Source organism: Salmo trutta, chromosome 2 (genome assembly GCF_901001165.1).
Source record: "Salmo trutta chromosome 2, fSalTru1.1, whole genome shotgun sequence".
Taxonomy (NCBI): domain Eukaryota; kingdom Metazoa; phylum Chordata; class Actinopteri; order Salmoniformes; family Salmonidae; genus Salmo; species Salmo trutta.
This window is the reverse complement of record NC_042958.1, coordinates 36173118-36185620: the sequence shown is the minus strand read 5'-3', so window position 1 is coordinate 36185620 and position 12503 is coordinate 36173118. Positions and strand designations below refer to the sequence as shown.

The 12503-nt window shown below is 45.0% G+C and overlaps 1 protein-coding gene across 3 annotated transcripts in view; it reads left to right on the top strand.

Moving 5' to 3' along the window:
* Positions 1-8102: 8102 nt before the first annotated feature.
* LOC115154573 (phosphatidate phosphatase LPIN2) overlaps positions 8103-12503 on the top strand; it is a 49416-nt gene continuing 45015 nt past the window's right edge. For 2 of the 3 annotated variants that reach the window (XM_029700947.1, XM_029700930.1), the window contains exon 1: positions 8104-8230. The gene's annotated coding sequence lies outside the window, so the exon portion shown is untranslated. Of the gene's footprint in view, positions 8231-12503 lie in introns of all 3 variants that reach the window. The other variant, XM_029700940.1, reaches the window with a different exon arrangement.

The following is a 12503-nucleotide window of genomic DNA, read 5'->3' as shown; positions in this document are numbered from 1 at the left end:
GCTGGTGCGTCACACACTACACATGTCAGAAGGATTTTTACTTGCCTGCTTCTATACACCATTCCCTCATCTTGAAGCTTCTTCATCTCTTGTATGGTATCATTAAGAAAGTCGAGGTCATTCGGTTTAGAATTTCCACATGACAGTGCAACTGGGAAAACACGGACCAGGTTGTTTTTGAGCTCTTGAATAGGGGTAGTCCATCAACATTCAGAGACACATTCAAATACTCAGTCTCATCTGTGAAGCAACTGTGACACTTGTCTAAGTTATTCTTAAACATGTTCTCTACTCCCAAAAACACAGTCAATGCCAGACTTCATTTCGACCCGCACATGTTTATCAGTTTTTAACAATGTACGTGCACTACATGGCAGATCATCAAATCCATGTTTTTTCAGTATCTTGAGAAAACCATCTACTTACGGTGTGCTTTATATTATTCACAACAAACCAAGAGGCTAAGTCTTCTCTTAGAGTGGATTCCATCACTGTGTCATTGTCTGAGTCCCCATAAATATCCCTTTGACTGATTTCTCCATCATCATCGGCTCCATGAATGTCCCCTTCACTGATCTCCCAATCATCATCATTGTTGGCTCCATGCTTGTCACTTTCTCTGATTTTGTTTGATGTGTCTAAGTCATAAGGACTTGGTGTGCATTCCATAGCAATCTCTGACTCTGCAGGATCAATGTGCCTTTCTTGGCCTGGCCTATTTAAGCTACAGTCCTTTAGTAGCTTTCTCCTTGAGGCAATCCATTTCCTGTTGTTTTCTCGCTCTATCCATTATATCCTGAAATATATGTATTGGTCGTGTCACCGGGATATACACAGTGGCTAGTGGGGTGCTTATTTGAGTAATTGTGTGGGTTAATTCATTTCAACAATTCAGTTGATCGCCTTACGTTAGCTGGCTGGAGGAGGAAGACTCTTATGAAGAGTAAGTTACCAAGGGCTACAGCTGGTTCATTGATTGGCTGGTTGGCAGGCTGTAACTGTAGGCAGAAAACTGAGATTGCCATGTTTCAATGCAAGGTGACTTGGGCTTGAGAAATCCGAAGCAGCAGTACTTGGCAAAAGGAGAATGATGATCCAAAGAACACAAGGCAAGGGGGTAACGACCGAGGTAAAGACAGGTTGGATATTCGACGGATATTCGCCTGTAGTTTTCCTTACGTCTACCAACAGCAGTCAGGGACCGTCAACATAGTGACAAATCACATTTTTCCATTTTTAATAGCTCTTTAATAACCATTACTCCTAAAAAAATTTTAACTGGTTCTAGCTAACCCGATGGCATAGACACACATTGCACACACTTTTTTTTGGTCGATTTACAGCTTGCACTATTTGAAATTATTTATTTACATTTTTGAATTTCAATAGCTCTTTGGTCATGTCACCTACTGACTTCAAACAAGGTTCAGAATGTACACTCAGTGGTCCTACACATTGCACACCCGTTAGTTTGTCCATTTTCCTCTCACACGTTTTTACATTAATTTTGATTTTTTTTCAATGTTTCTTATTTCAATAGCTCCTTTGTCATGTGAACTACTGACCACAAACAAGGTTCAGAATGTCCATTGACTACCCTTCTATATTGCACACCCTTTAGTTTGTCAATTTTCACCTCACACAATTTTACATACATTTTTCAAACTTTCAAATTTCAATAGCTCCTTGGTCATGTGACCTACTGACCTCAAACTACTTTTAGAATGTCCACGGACTGGCAGAGACAAGCGCCGCAAGGCATCCAGTGCGGTAACGCGACCGATCCCGGAGAAGCTGGCGGGAGCCTCGGGGAGAGTTCTCTTTTCTTTGTGAAGGGTTGTCACGTCCTGACCATAGTAGGTTGTTATTTTCTATGGTAGAGTAGGTCAGGACGTGACAGTGGGTGTTTGTTCTATGTTTACTATTTCTATGTTTAAGTTCTAGTTTTTCTATTTCTATGTTGGGATTGTTTGGGTTGATCTCTAATTGGAGGCAGCTGATCCTCGTTGCCTACAATTAGAGATCATATTTAAGTAGGCGTTTTTCTCTTCCTGTTTTGTGGGTGATTATCTTTTGAGTAGTGTGTTTTCCTCTCTGCGTCACGGTTTGTTGTTTTTGTATTTTAAAGTATTTGGTGTTTTGCAAACGTTTCACAATAAATAAAAGATGTGGAACTACGAACCCACTGCATTTTGGTCCGATCCTTCAGACAGCCGTGACAGAATCACCCACCACCGAAGGACCAAGCAGCGTGGAAGGGAGCAGCAGGAAAAGTGAACATGGGAGGTTATATTGGACGACAAGGGATCCTGGACATGGGAGGGGATCCAGGCGGGATGGGATCGCCTTCCATGGGAACAGTTGGAGGCAGGGAGAGCAGAGTGGAGATGAGAGGAGGCACGATACCAACGAAGAGGCAAGTGCGAGAGGTAACCCCCCCCCAAAAAAAATGGGGGGCACACGGGGAGTTGGGCAGAGTCAGGGTGGAGCCCTGAGCCAGCGTCCCGTGTTTACTGTGGGGAGCAAGCAACGGGGCAGGCACCGTGTTGTGTGCCCGCACCCTGCAGTTGTCGAGCTGAGTTGAGCATCCAGCCAGGACGGGTTGTGCCAGCCATACGCTCCAGACCTCCAGTGCGCATCCGCAGCCCAGTAAGTCCTGTGCCTGCTCCTCGCACTCTCCCTCCAGTGTGCCTCCATAGCCCAGTACGTCCTGTGACTGCTCCTCGCACTTGCCCTGAGGTGCATGTTACTAGTCTGGCGCCTCCTATGCCAGCCCTCCCGCATCAGGCCTCCAGTGCGCCTGCCCAGTCTGGGGTGTCCTGTCCCTGCTCCTCGCACTCTCCCTCCAGTGCGCATCCATAACCCGGTACAGCCAGTGCCTGCTGTGAGCAAACGGTCCTTAGTGCATCTCCCCAGTCCGGTGAGACCGATTCCTGCTCCTCGCACTCTCCCTCCAGTGCGCATACATAACCCGGTACAGCCAGTGCCTGCTGTGAGCACTCGGCTCTTAGTGCGCCTCTATAGCCCAGTACGTCCTGTGCCTGCTCCTTGCACTTGCCCTGAGGTGCGTGTTACTAGTCTGGCGCCTCCTATGCCAGCCCCAAGCATCAGGCCTCCAGTGCGCCTGCCCAGTCCGGAGCCTCCAGCGACGCTCCTTAGCCCAGAGCCTCCAGCGACGCTCCTCAGCCCGGAGCCTCCAGCGACGCTCCCCAGTCCGGAGCCTCCAGCGACGCTCCTCAGCCCGGAGCCTTCAACAACGCTCCTCAGCCCGGAGCCTTCAGCGACGCTCCTCAGCCCGGAGCCTCCAGCGAGGCTCCTCAGCCCGGAGCCTTCAGCGGAGGTCTGCAACCCGGAGCCTTCAGCCGCGGTCTGCAACCCAGAGCCTTCAGCGGCGGTCTGCAGCCAAGAGCCTTCAGCGGCGGTCTGCAGCCAAGAGCCTTCAGCGGCGGTCTGCAGCCCAGAGCCTTCAGCGGCGGTCTGCAGCCCAGAGCCTTCAGCGGCGGTCTGCAGCCCAGAGCCTTCAGCGGCGGTCTGCAGCCCAGAGCCTTCAGCGGCGGTCTGCAGCCCAGAGTCTTCAGCGGCGGTCTGCAGCCCAGAGTCTTCAGCGGCGGTTGGTGGTCCGAAGCCTCCGGCAATAATCCATGGTCTGGTTCCTCCGGACATACAGAAGGGGGGGGGAATCAGCGGGCGGTGGGGGTATGATAAGAGAATTATCTATTAAAGGTAAATGCAGGGTACTACGCCCGGAACCAGAGCCGCCACCTTAGACATTAGTCACCGACCCTACCCTCCCTTTGTGTTTTGTGTTTTTTGGGGAGGGGGGTTGTTTAGGGGGGTTTTGTTGTTTTTGTAGGTGTGGTCAGAGTCCGCACCTTTGGGGGGGGGGGGGGGGGGGGTACTGTCACGTCCTGGCCATAGTAAGTTGTTATTTTCTATGGTAGAGTAGGTCATGACATGACAGGGGGTGTTTGTTCTATGTTGTCTATTTCTATGTTTAAGTTCTAGTTTTTCTATTTCTATGTTGGGATTGTTTGGGTTGATCTCTAATTGGAGGCAGCTGATCCTCGTTGCCTCTGATTAGAGATCATATTTAAGTAGGGTTTTTTCTCTTCCTGTTTTGTGGGTGATTATCTTTTGAGTAGTGTGTTTTCCTCTCTGCGTCACGGTTTGTTGTTTTTGTATTTTCAAGTATTTGGTGTTTTGCAAACGTTTCACAATAAATAAAAGATGTGGAGCCCTGGAAAGCGTTGCGGTTTTGGAGGTTGCCTGGTGAGCTGGCCCTTGAAAATCCGGGGGAGAGGGTGTAAATCTGACGCCGGGCCGTACCCATATCCGCAGCAGGTCTCCAAGGTGAACAGCCTCTGGCATGTTATAACAATGTAGGTAAGGGAAGTTGGCAAAAAAGATCTGTAACTTCGGCATAAGGATTGGCTCTAAGGGCTGGGTCGGTCGGGCTGGGGTGCAAAGCGGGGCTCGAGCTGATGCTGGGGGAGCAGTCGTTCCATCACCCTCCTCTCGCCACCATTGGAAGTTCGTTGTGCGGTCCATCTCGCTGTCTCTCATCCGTGGTCTCGCAAAGGGCTGCGTGCGGGGGTTCGTCGGTGTGGTGTCCATCGGCGGGTCGAAGGCAGACAGGTGGGGGGTTGGGTCTGGCGGTTGGCGGCTGCAACTCTGGACGTGCGCTGGGCCCTTCTTGCAGATCTCCCAATCTACGGCACTCGCCGGCCCCACACATTGTAGGTAGGGAGGTCTCCTCTATGCTCACTAGACTTGAGGCGCAGACTAAACCCATTGGCCCCGCAGTGATAGGTCATTGCATGGAACTGACTAATGCCTTACGAAGTGGGGAGAGGTACAGTGAGGGAAAAAAGTATTTGATCCCCTGCTGATGTTGTACGTTTGCCCACTGACAAAGAAATTATCAGTCCATAATTTTAATGGTAGGTTAATTTGAACAGTGTGAGACAGAATAACAAAAAAATCCAGAAAAACGCATGTCAAAAATGTTATAAATTGATTTGCATTTTAATGAGGGAAATAAGTATTTGACCCCTCTGCAAAACATGACTTAGTACTTGGTGGCAAAACCCTTGTTGGCAATCACAGAGGTCAGACGTTTCTTGTAGTTGGCCACCAGGTTTGCACACATCTCAGGGGGGATTTTGTCCCACTCCTCTTTGTAGATCTTCATTAAGTCATATGTTAGAGAAATTGAAGTTATAGCATTTTTGAGGTATTTGTATTTCGCGCCACGCGATTCCACTGGCTGTTGAATAGAGTGGGACGCTAATGTCCCACCTAGCCCAGAGAGGTTAAAGGGAGTGCTCCTAATCTCAGCTTGTTACCTGTATAAAAGACACCTGTCCACAGAAGCAATCAATCAATCAGATTCCAAACTCTCCACCATGGTCAAGACCAAAGAGCTCTCCAAGGATGTCAGGGACAAGATTGTAGACCTACACAAGGCTGGAATGGGCTACAAGACCATCGCCAAGCAGCTTGGTGAGAAGGTGACAACAGTTGGTGCGATTATTCGCAAATGGAAGAAACACAAAAGAACTGTCAAAGGGTGTGCAATGTGTAGGCCCACTGAGTGTACATTCTGAACCTTGTTTGAATTTCAATAGCTCCTTGGTCATGTCCAAGGAGCTATTGAAATTCAAATGTAAAAAAAGTTTGTACTTTGTTTACACTCTATAACTAATTAAACTAGGAATACAAAATGCTGCTCACATTTCTACATGTTTATTAGCTTTGCAAAGCGAATTAAGGTCCATATCGTGAAAATAAGACCTGTGCAATGTTGTGTGCAATTTTTCCAACATCATGACACTTATTTGGAGTCTGTGGCTCCAGTGGTTTGAAAGCTTTTGAGGTTTGAAAGCACGAATATCCGTTGAATATCCAATCTGAAACTAACTTTACCTCGGTGGGGTAACGTTACGGCTGGTCAGCTGTCTGGTTAACTAGCAGAACAGTAAAGTTAGATAGCGTTAACACTGTAAGCCTAGTTTATTCTAACGTTAGTCAACTTAGTTAACGTTACGTGAGTCAACTGAGTTAGGTAAGCTAACGATAGCTAACGTTACCTTGTACTAAAACGTGAATTTACTTAACGTTAGCTAGCTAACTCCAGGCATTCAGTTGGTTAATAATCTAACATCAACACTAATTACATAATTAAAAGCTAATGTTACATGTTATCAGATATAAAAAATTACCAAGTGACCAGTTAGTAAAGAGCGTCTTGTATGCACTCAAGTGGTCGCGCGTATCAGTATTCCGCAAACAAGTTGATGGAACTGTGCGTTTCTATGGCAATGGGAGTACAAGCAAAAGTTCATTTTGAAACCTAGTGACAACGTTTATAAACGTTGGCCAAGAGTTCTCTTTCGTGCGTGTCAAACAGTACCAAATCCCTACCTATTGGCTACGTTGGAATAAGTTTCAAATACATTTATTTTTAAACGTTTATTTTGAAACCTACGTTTATAAACGTTGGCCAAGAGTTCCTTCTCGTATGTGCCAAACAGTACCAAATCCCAACCTATTGGATACATTGGAATAGGTTTCAAATACATTTATTTTTAAACGTTTATTTTGAAACCTACGTTTATAAACGTTGGCCAAGAGTTCCTTCTCGTATGTGTCAAACAGTACCAAATCCCAACCTATTGGATACATTGGAATAGGTTTCAAATACATGTATTTTTAAACGTTTGTTTAGGAATGTTGAGAGGACATTTTTACAACGCTTGTTTTTGCAACACCAATATATAATATTTCCCAACTTAAGTTCAATGTTGATTTAGGTTCCAGGAACGTTTTGTGCTACTTGGGTAAACGTGGACTCATTGGAAATGTGTAGTTCCAAGCCAGTGGTGGCTGCTGAGGGGAGAACAGCTCATAATAATGGCTGAAAAGACTCAAATAGAAAGGCATCAAACAAATGGAAACCATGTTTTGATGTATTTGACACCATTTAACCATTCCTCTCCAGCCATTACCGAGAGCCCGTTCTCCCCAATTAAGGTGCAACCAGCCTCCTGTGGTTCCGACTGTGCTCTTTAAGAGGTGATTATATTAAAACCAAATAGTTATAACATTTATTTAACAATCCCTTGAAAACGGCATGCAGTTGTCAATGGTTCTAGTGGAGCTGGGGTCTTCTTGCCCCCCAGCAACCAAATCAAACTTTGTGTTTGCACCGTTTTGTGATGTTTTATTGATAAATACACGGCCAGAGTAAGGGTGTGTTCTTAAACTCACCCTGGCAATCTACTCCGATTTCAGAGCACTCTGGTTGAGAGTGCCAGAGCGCAGAATAATTGAAGAATTTATGAATGCCCAAACTCAGTTTGTTATGACGTGTATAAGTACACATTGGCTAAATGTTTTTATTAAATTGTTGCCAGTAACACAGTTAAAGGCACGAACCCTCTTGGTAACATGAACACACTAACAAGCTCTGCTAGGGCGAGATAAATGTTCAGAGGTGTTTTCTCAATTGTGTCTGGAAGTAGCTAGCAAGCTAGCCAACTTTAGCCAGTTAGCTTGGCTGCTTGACTGCCGTTATGAAGTCAGAACGCACGGATCAACCCTACTCCTCGGCCAGAGCGCCCAGTGTGCGCTCCTAGTGCGAAATACACGGAATTTACGAACGGACAATCTAACAATGCTCCTAATTTACACACGCCCAGAGCGCACTCTGCTACTCCAGAGTGAATCTGTGTGGAACATGATATTGGTCAAAAACAGAGTTGGAAGAGGAAGCGAGGCATCCCACTCCCTCGTTTTTCTGATTCATATACAGTCAATGAACTAACACATTCGGCAAACACTGGTTGAATCAACGTTGTTTCCACGTCACCAACTTGGAATAGACGTTGAATTGACGTATGTGCCCAGTGTCAAACAGCCCAGACCAATGACTGTATTTGACGGACCAGACCCAGCTGTAATACATTGTTGCCTATGGGAGAGCCACCCCGTTAAGCAGACCGGAACTGACAGTTTTTTAAATGTTAAACGGACTGAGTGGGACATCTTTATTTATCCATCATCTTTGACTATAATATTGTATCACGTGGAAGAGCGGTTTACCTGGTCACATGGTCAGATCATAGTGCCGCGAGACGATTCAATGTCGAGCTGAAGTGAACTGCGATTATTGAGGAGATACGACCGTGACAAATAGGGATACCGGCTGGCAAATGACTGTCTGCAAACGGTAAGTATACAAGTACTACTCTCGCCGGTGAAGTTGATAAGCTCCAGTTTTCTGAGAAACAGCAGGTTTTTCATAGAGTCTTTGGTGTGAAGCTCACGTTTGACTGGGCTATGTAGGGCAACACAGTATCGGCTTTAGGCTACTGTATGAAGCTATAAGGAAATGCTTCTTTTTTTTTTAGGACTTCTGACGACCAGCTTCTGTTACCTTTCGCTCCTGTAGTTCTAAATTGTTGGCTAATTTAATATACATACATATGTTTAAGCATATGTGTAGGTTATGGTAGGCTTGTCTCTGTAGTTTGTCTGTCCTGACGCATAAAGTGGAAAGAGTGGCCATAGATAATAACGTCATTTCAGAAAATGTGAATATAACCACAGCTAAACATCACACAATCGTACTCGGAGTAGGGAGGGCAAAGGGTGCTGCTGCACAGTCACTATGGAAACTATTTCTAGAGCTCCCGTTTCAATTGTGAATACGAGCATTTTTAGTCTCTCAAAATGGTTAAACTAGCGATCAATATGTGATTGTTCCAACAATCTGTGGATTTGCTTAATTTACTATAACCCTAGATTAAAATATTGAATAATTTGTTCAATTTTTTGGTATTGACCTCACCAAATGGAAATTAGAATTGTATATGTCATTCTCATTGAAAGCATGTCTAAGAAGCGTTTTATGTGTAATATGTGCTCTTTTTCTATGCTTCCAGTAGTTCTTGTCATTTTTACTTTCGGTTATTGAAAATATATTTCACAGCGGTTTCGATGGTACAGTGATTCTCTACACTTGTAGAATCATCATCATCAACTACTTACACAAACTCATGTTTTGACCTCGAATTGGGGGGGTTACACATCCTTTTGACCTCAGATTGTTGATGTTAATAAACAACTTTATAGCCAATGACACAAGATCAATTGCTTAAAACAGTTTAATATCTTTGGTTTAGTACTGTTGATTTTGTCATACTGCGCTGGAGGTTGTAGGACTTTGAACTCTTGCTCTCATTTTCGAACTCCAATGGCATGGAGAAGTCAGGGCTGGCTCTCTATAAGTCACTTGCCTCACACCGATACATGGATTTGAGTCAATTAACAACCAACCCTTGTCAGTGTTAATATACTATGTCGGGTCGTGATTCGTTTTAAGTTAAATAACAAAGCAACTGATTTGTTTCTTCCCCGTTTCTGCAGCCTCCTAGAATCTAGACCACTGTCTTTACTTGATTCTCTTCTACCCACAGTATGTGGAGCAGAGCGAGGAGCGGAGCGTGCCCAATTTGACTGGAGCGCGGAGCGAGATTCCCAAAGGCTGGAGCATCATTAACCTTCTCGCCCACTCCAATTTCGCTCCAGTAGTGGTCACTTCACGAGCTCAGGGCATGCCCGGCCCAGCATGCATTTGTAGTCTACTTGTATAGTTTTTGCTGCTGTAACTGGTGTGAAATGGCTAGGTAGTTAGCGGGGTGCGCACTAATAGCCTTTCAATCGGTGACGTCACTCGCTCTGAGACCTTGAAGTAGTTGTTTCCCTTGCTCTGCAATGGCCGCTGCTTTTGTGGAGCGATAGGTAACGATGCTTTGTGGGAGACTGTTGTCGATGTGTGCAGAGGGTCCCTGGTTCGAGCCCAGGTAGGGGCGAGGAGAGGGACGGAAGCTATACTGCTACACTGCTATAGCCCCTTTCTTTAGCTACTGCCATGGAGTTTGCAAAATATTTTCATAAAGAAACTGATAAAACACACAGGTGCAAATTCAAGGTGACTTACAAAGATGAGGACCAAGAGTAAGAGAGGGAGTGCGGTGATGTAGTGTCCACAACTAAACAATCATTGTGCGATCTGAAAAGACACGTATCCTGAAAGCATGATGGTGTACTTACTACATGCACATGCTAAAAGAAAGGAACGAGGTGGGTAGATAACTTCACCGGATATCGGTGCATCCCTAATCAATATGAGTGATTAACAAAATAGTGTTGCGTTTACCTTTCCACATTGGTGACCCACTTGAAGCAAAATGCAACAATCCAAAATGTAGCTGGCTGTCTAATACAAGTTGTCCTCTTGATACAATGCAAGTTGAAACTAACACCCATCACTGCCCTTTTCAATAAAAAGTGTCTGCTGTATCCAGGCATCATGCCAAGTACAAAGCAAAAATACAATAGAAAGGATACTTGCTCCATCGCCTTTGGCACCACTGGTGAGCAAGTGTCTACCAACCTGTAGGCTACTCGCCACCAAAGCAGGGAACTGGCGTACGTTCGCAGTCCAGCCCTAGGTCCCGTCCACGGTTTCAAAGGGGTACAGACTGCAGTTTGCTCTGGGACCACCCGTTTTCAACAACATTTTGAAATCAGGGGTGACGTGACTCTGCATGCATACTAGAGCCGGAAATCTCCTCTCTTTTATGGGACTATCAGGGCGATACCAGCAGCAGAGAGCCATTTCGGCTTCTATTCCTGGTGATTCCTGGTTCCCAAAAAGGGGGAGGAGACCTACGGGTCCTCAACAGCTATCTGAAGAAGTTCACATTCTGTATGCTTATGTTCAACGTGCTGTCTCGCTCTATTCATTGAGGCAACTGGTTCACCTCAGTCGACCTAAAGGATGGTTATTTTCAGATACAGTTGAAGTCGGAAGTTTACATATACTTAGGTTGGAGTCATTAAAACTCGTTTTTCAACCACTCCACAAATTTCTTGTTAACAAACTATAGTTTTGAAAGTCAGTTAGGACATCTACTTTGTCCATGACACAAGTCATTTTTCCAACAATTATTTACAGACAGATTTTTTCACATATAACTCACTGTATCACAATTCCAGTGTGTCAGAAGTTTACATACACTAAGTTGACTGTGCCTTTAAACAGCTTGGAAAATTCCAGAAAATTATGTCTTGGCTTTAGAAGCTTCTGATAGGCTAATTGACATCATTTGAGTCAATTGAAGGTGTACCTGTGGATGTATTTCAAGGCCTACTTTCAAACTCAGTGCCTCTTTGCTTGACATCATGGAAAAATCAAAAGAAATCAGCGAAGACCTCAGAAAACAATTGTAGACCACAAGTCTGGCTCATCCTTGGGAGCAATTTCCAAACGCCTGTAGGTACCACGTTTGTACAGATAAACAGTAGTACGCAAGTATAAACACCATGGGACCACACAGCCGTTATACCGCTCAGGAAGGAGACATGTTCTGTCTCCTAGAGATGAACGTACTTTGGTGCGAAAAGTGCAAATCAATCCCAGAACAACAGCAAAGGACCTTATGAAGATGCTGGAGGAAACGGGTGCAAAAGTATCTATATCCACAGTAAAACGAGTCCTATATTGATGTAACCTGCAAGGCCGCTCAGCAAGGAAGAAGCCACTGCTCCAAAATTGCCATAGAAAAGCCAGACTACCGTTTGCAACTGCACATGGGGACAAAGATCGTACTTTTTGGAGAAATGTCCTCTGGTGTGATGAAACAAAAATAGAACTGTTTGGCCATAATGACCATCGTTATGTTTGGAGGAAAAAGGGGGAGGCTTGCAAGCCTTCCGGCTCTAGAAGAACACCATCCCAACCATGAAGCAAGGGGGTGGCAGCATCATCTTGTGGGGGTGCTTCACAAAATAGATGACATTATGTGGATATATTTAAGCAACATCTCAAGACATCAGTCAGGAAGTTAAAGCTTGGTCGCAAATGGGTCTTCCAAATGAACAATGACCCCAAGTATACTTCCAAAGTTGTGGCAAAATGGCTTAAGGACAACAAAGTCAAGGTATTGGAGTGGCCATCACAAAGCTTGACCTTAATCCCATAGAAAATTTGTGGGCGGAATTGAAAAAGCGTGTGCGAGCAAGGAGACCTACACACCTGACTCAGTTACACCAGCTCTGTCAGGAGAAATGGGCTAAAATTTACCCAAATTATTGTCGGAAGCTTGTGGAAGGCTACCCAAAACCTTTTACCCAAGTTAAACAATTTTAAAAGCAATGCTACCAAATACTAATTGAGTATGTAAACTTCTGACCCACTGGGAATGTGATGAAAGAAATAAAAGCTCACAGGCCGGGTCGCTGTACACAAGGGGAATGCAAGAAATGGAATGTGGACCACACATCTCTACATTGCTCTCTTAAATTACCTTGAATTCCTGACAGTTTCTTTCACTGAAACACTTTCTACCCTCCCTTCGAAATTGTCACGTCTTGATCAGAACAGACATTATGACTGTGGTCGCATACATTACCCGCCAATGTGGCACTCTTTTCCT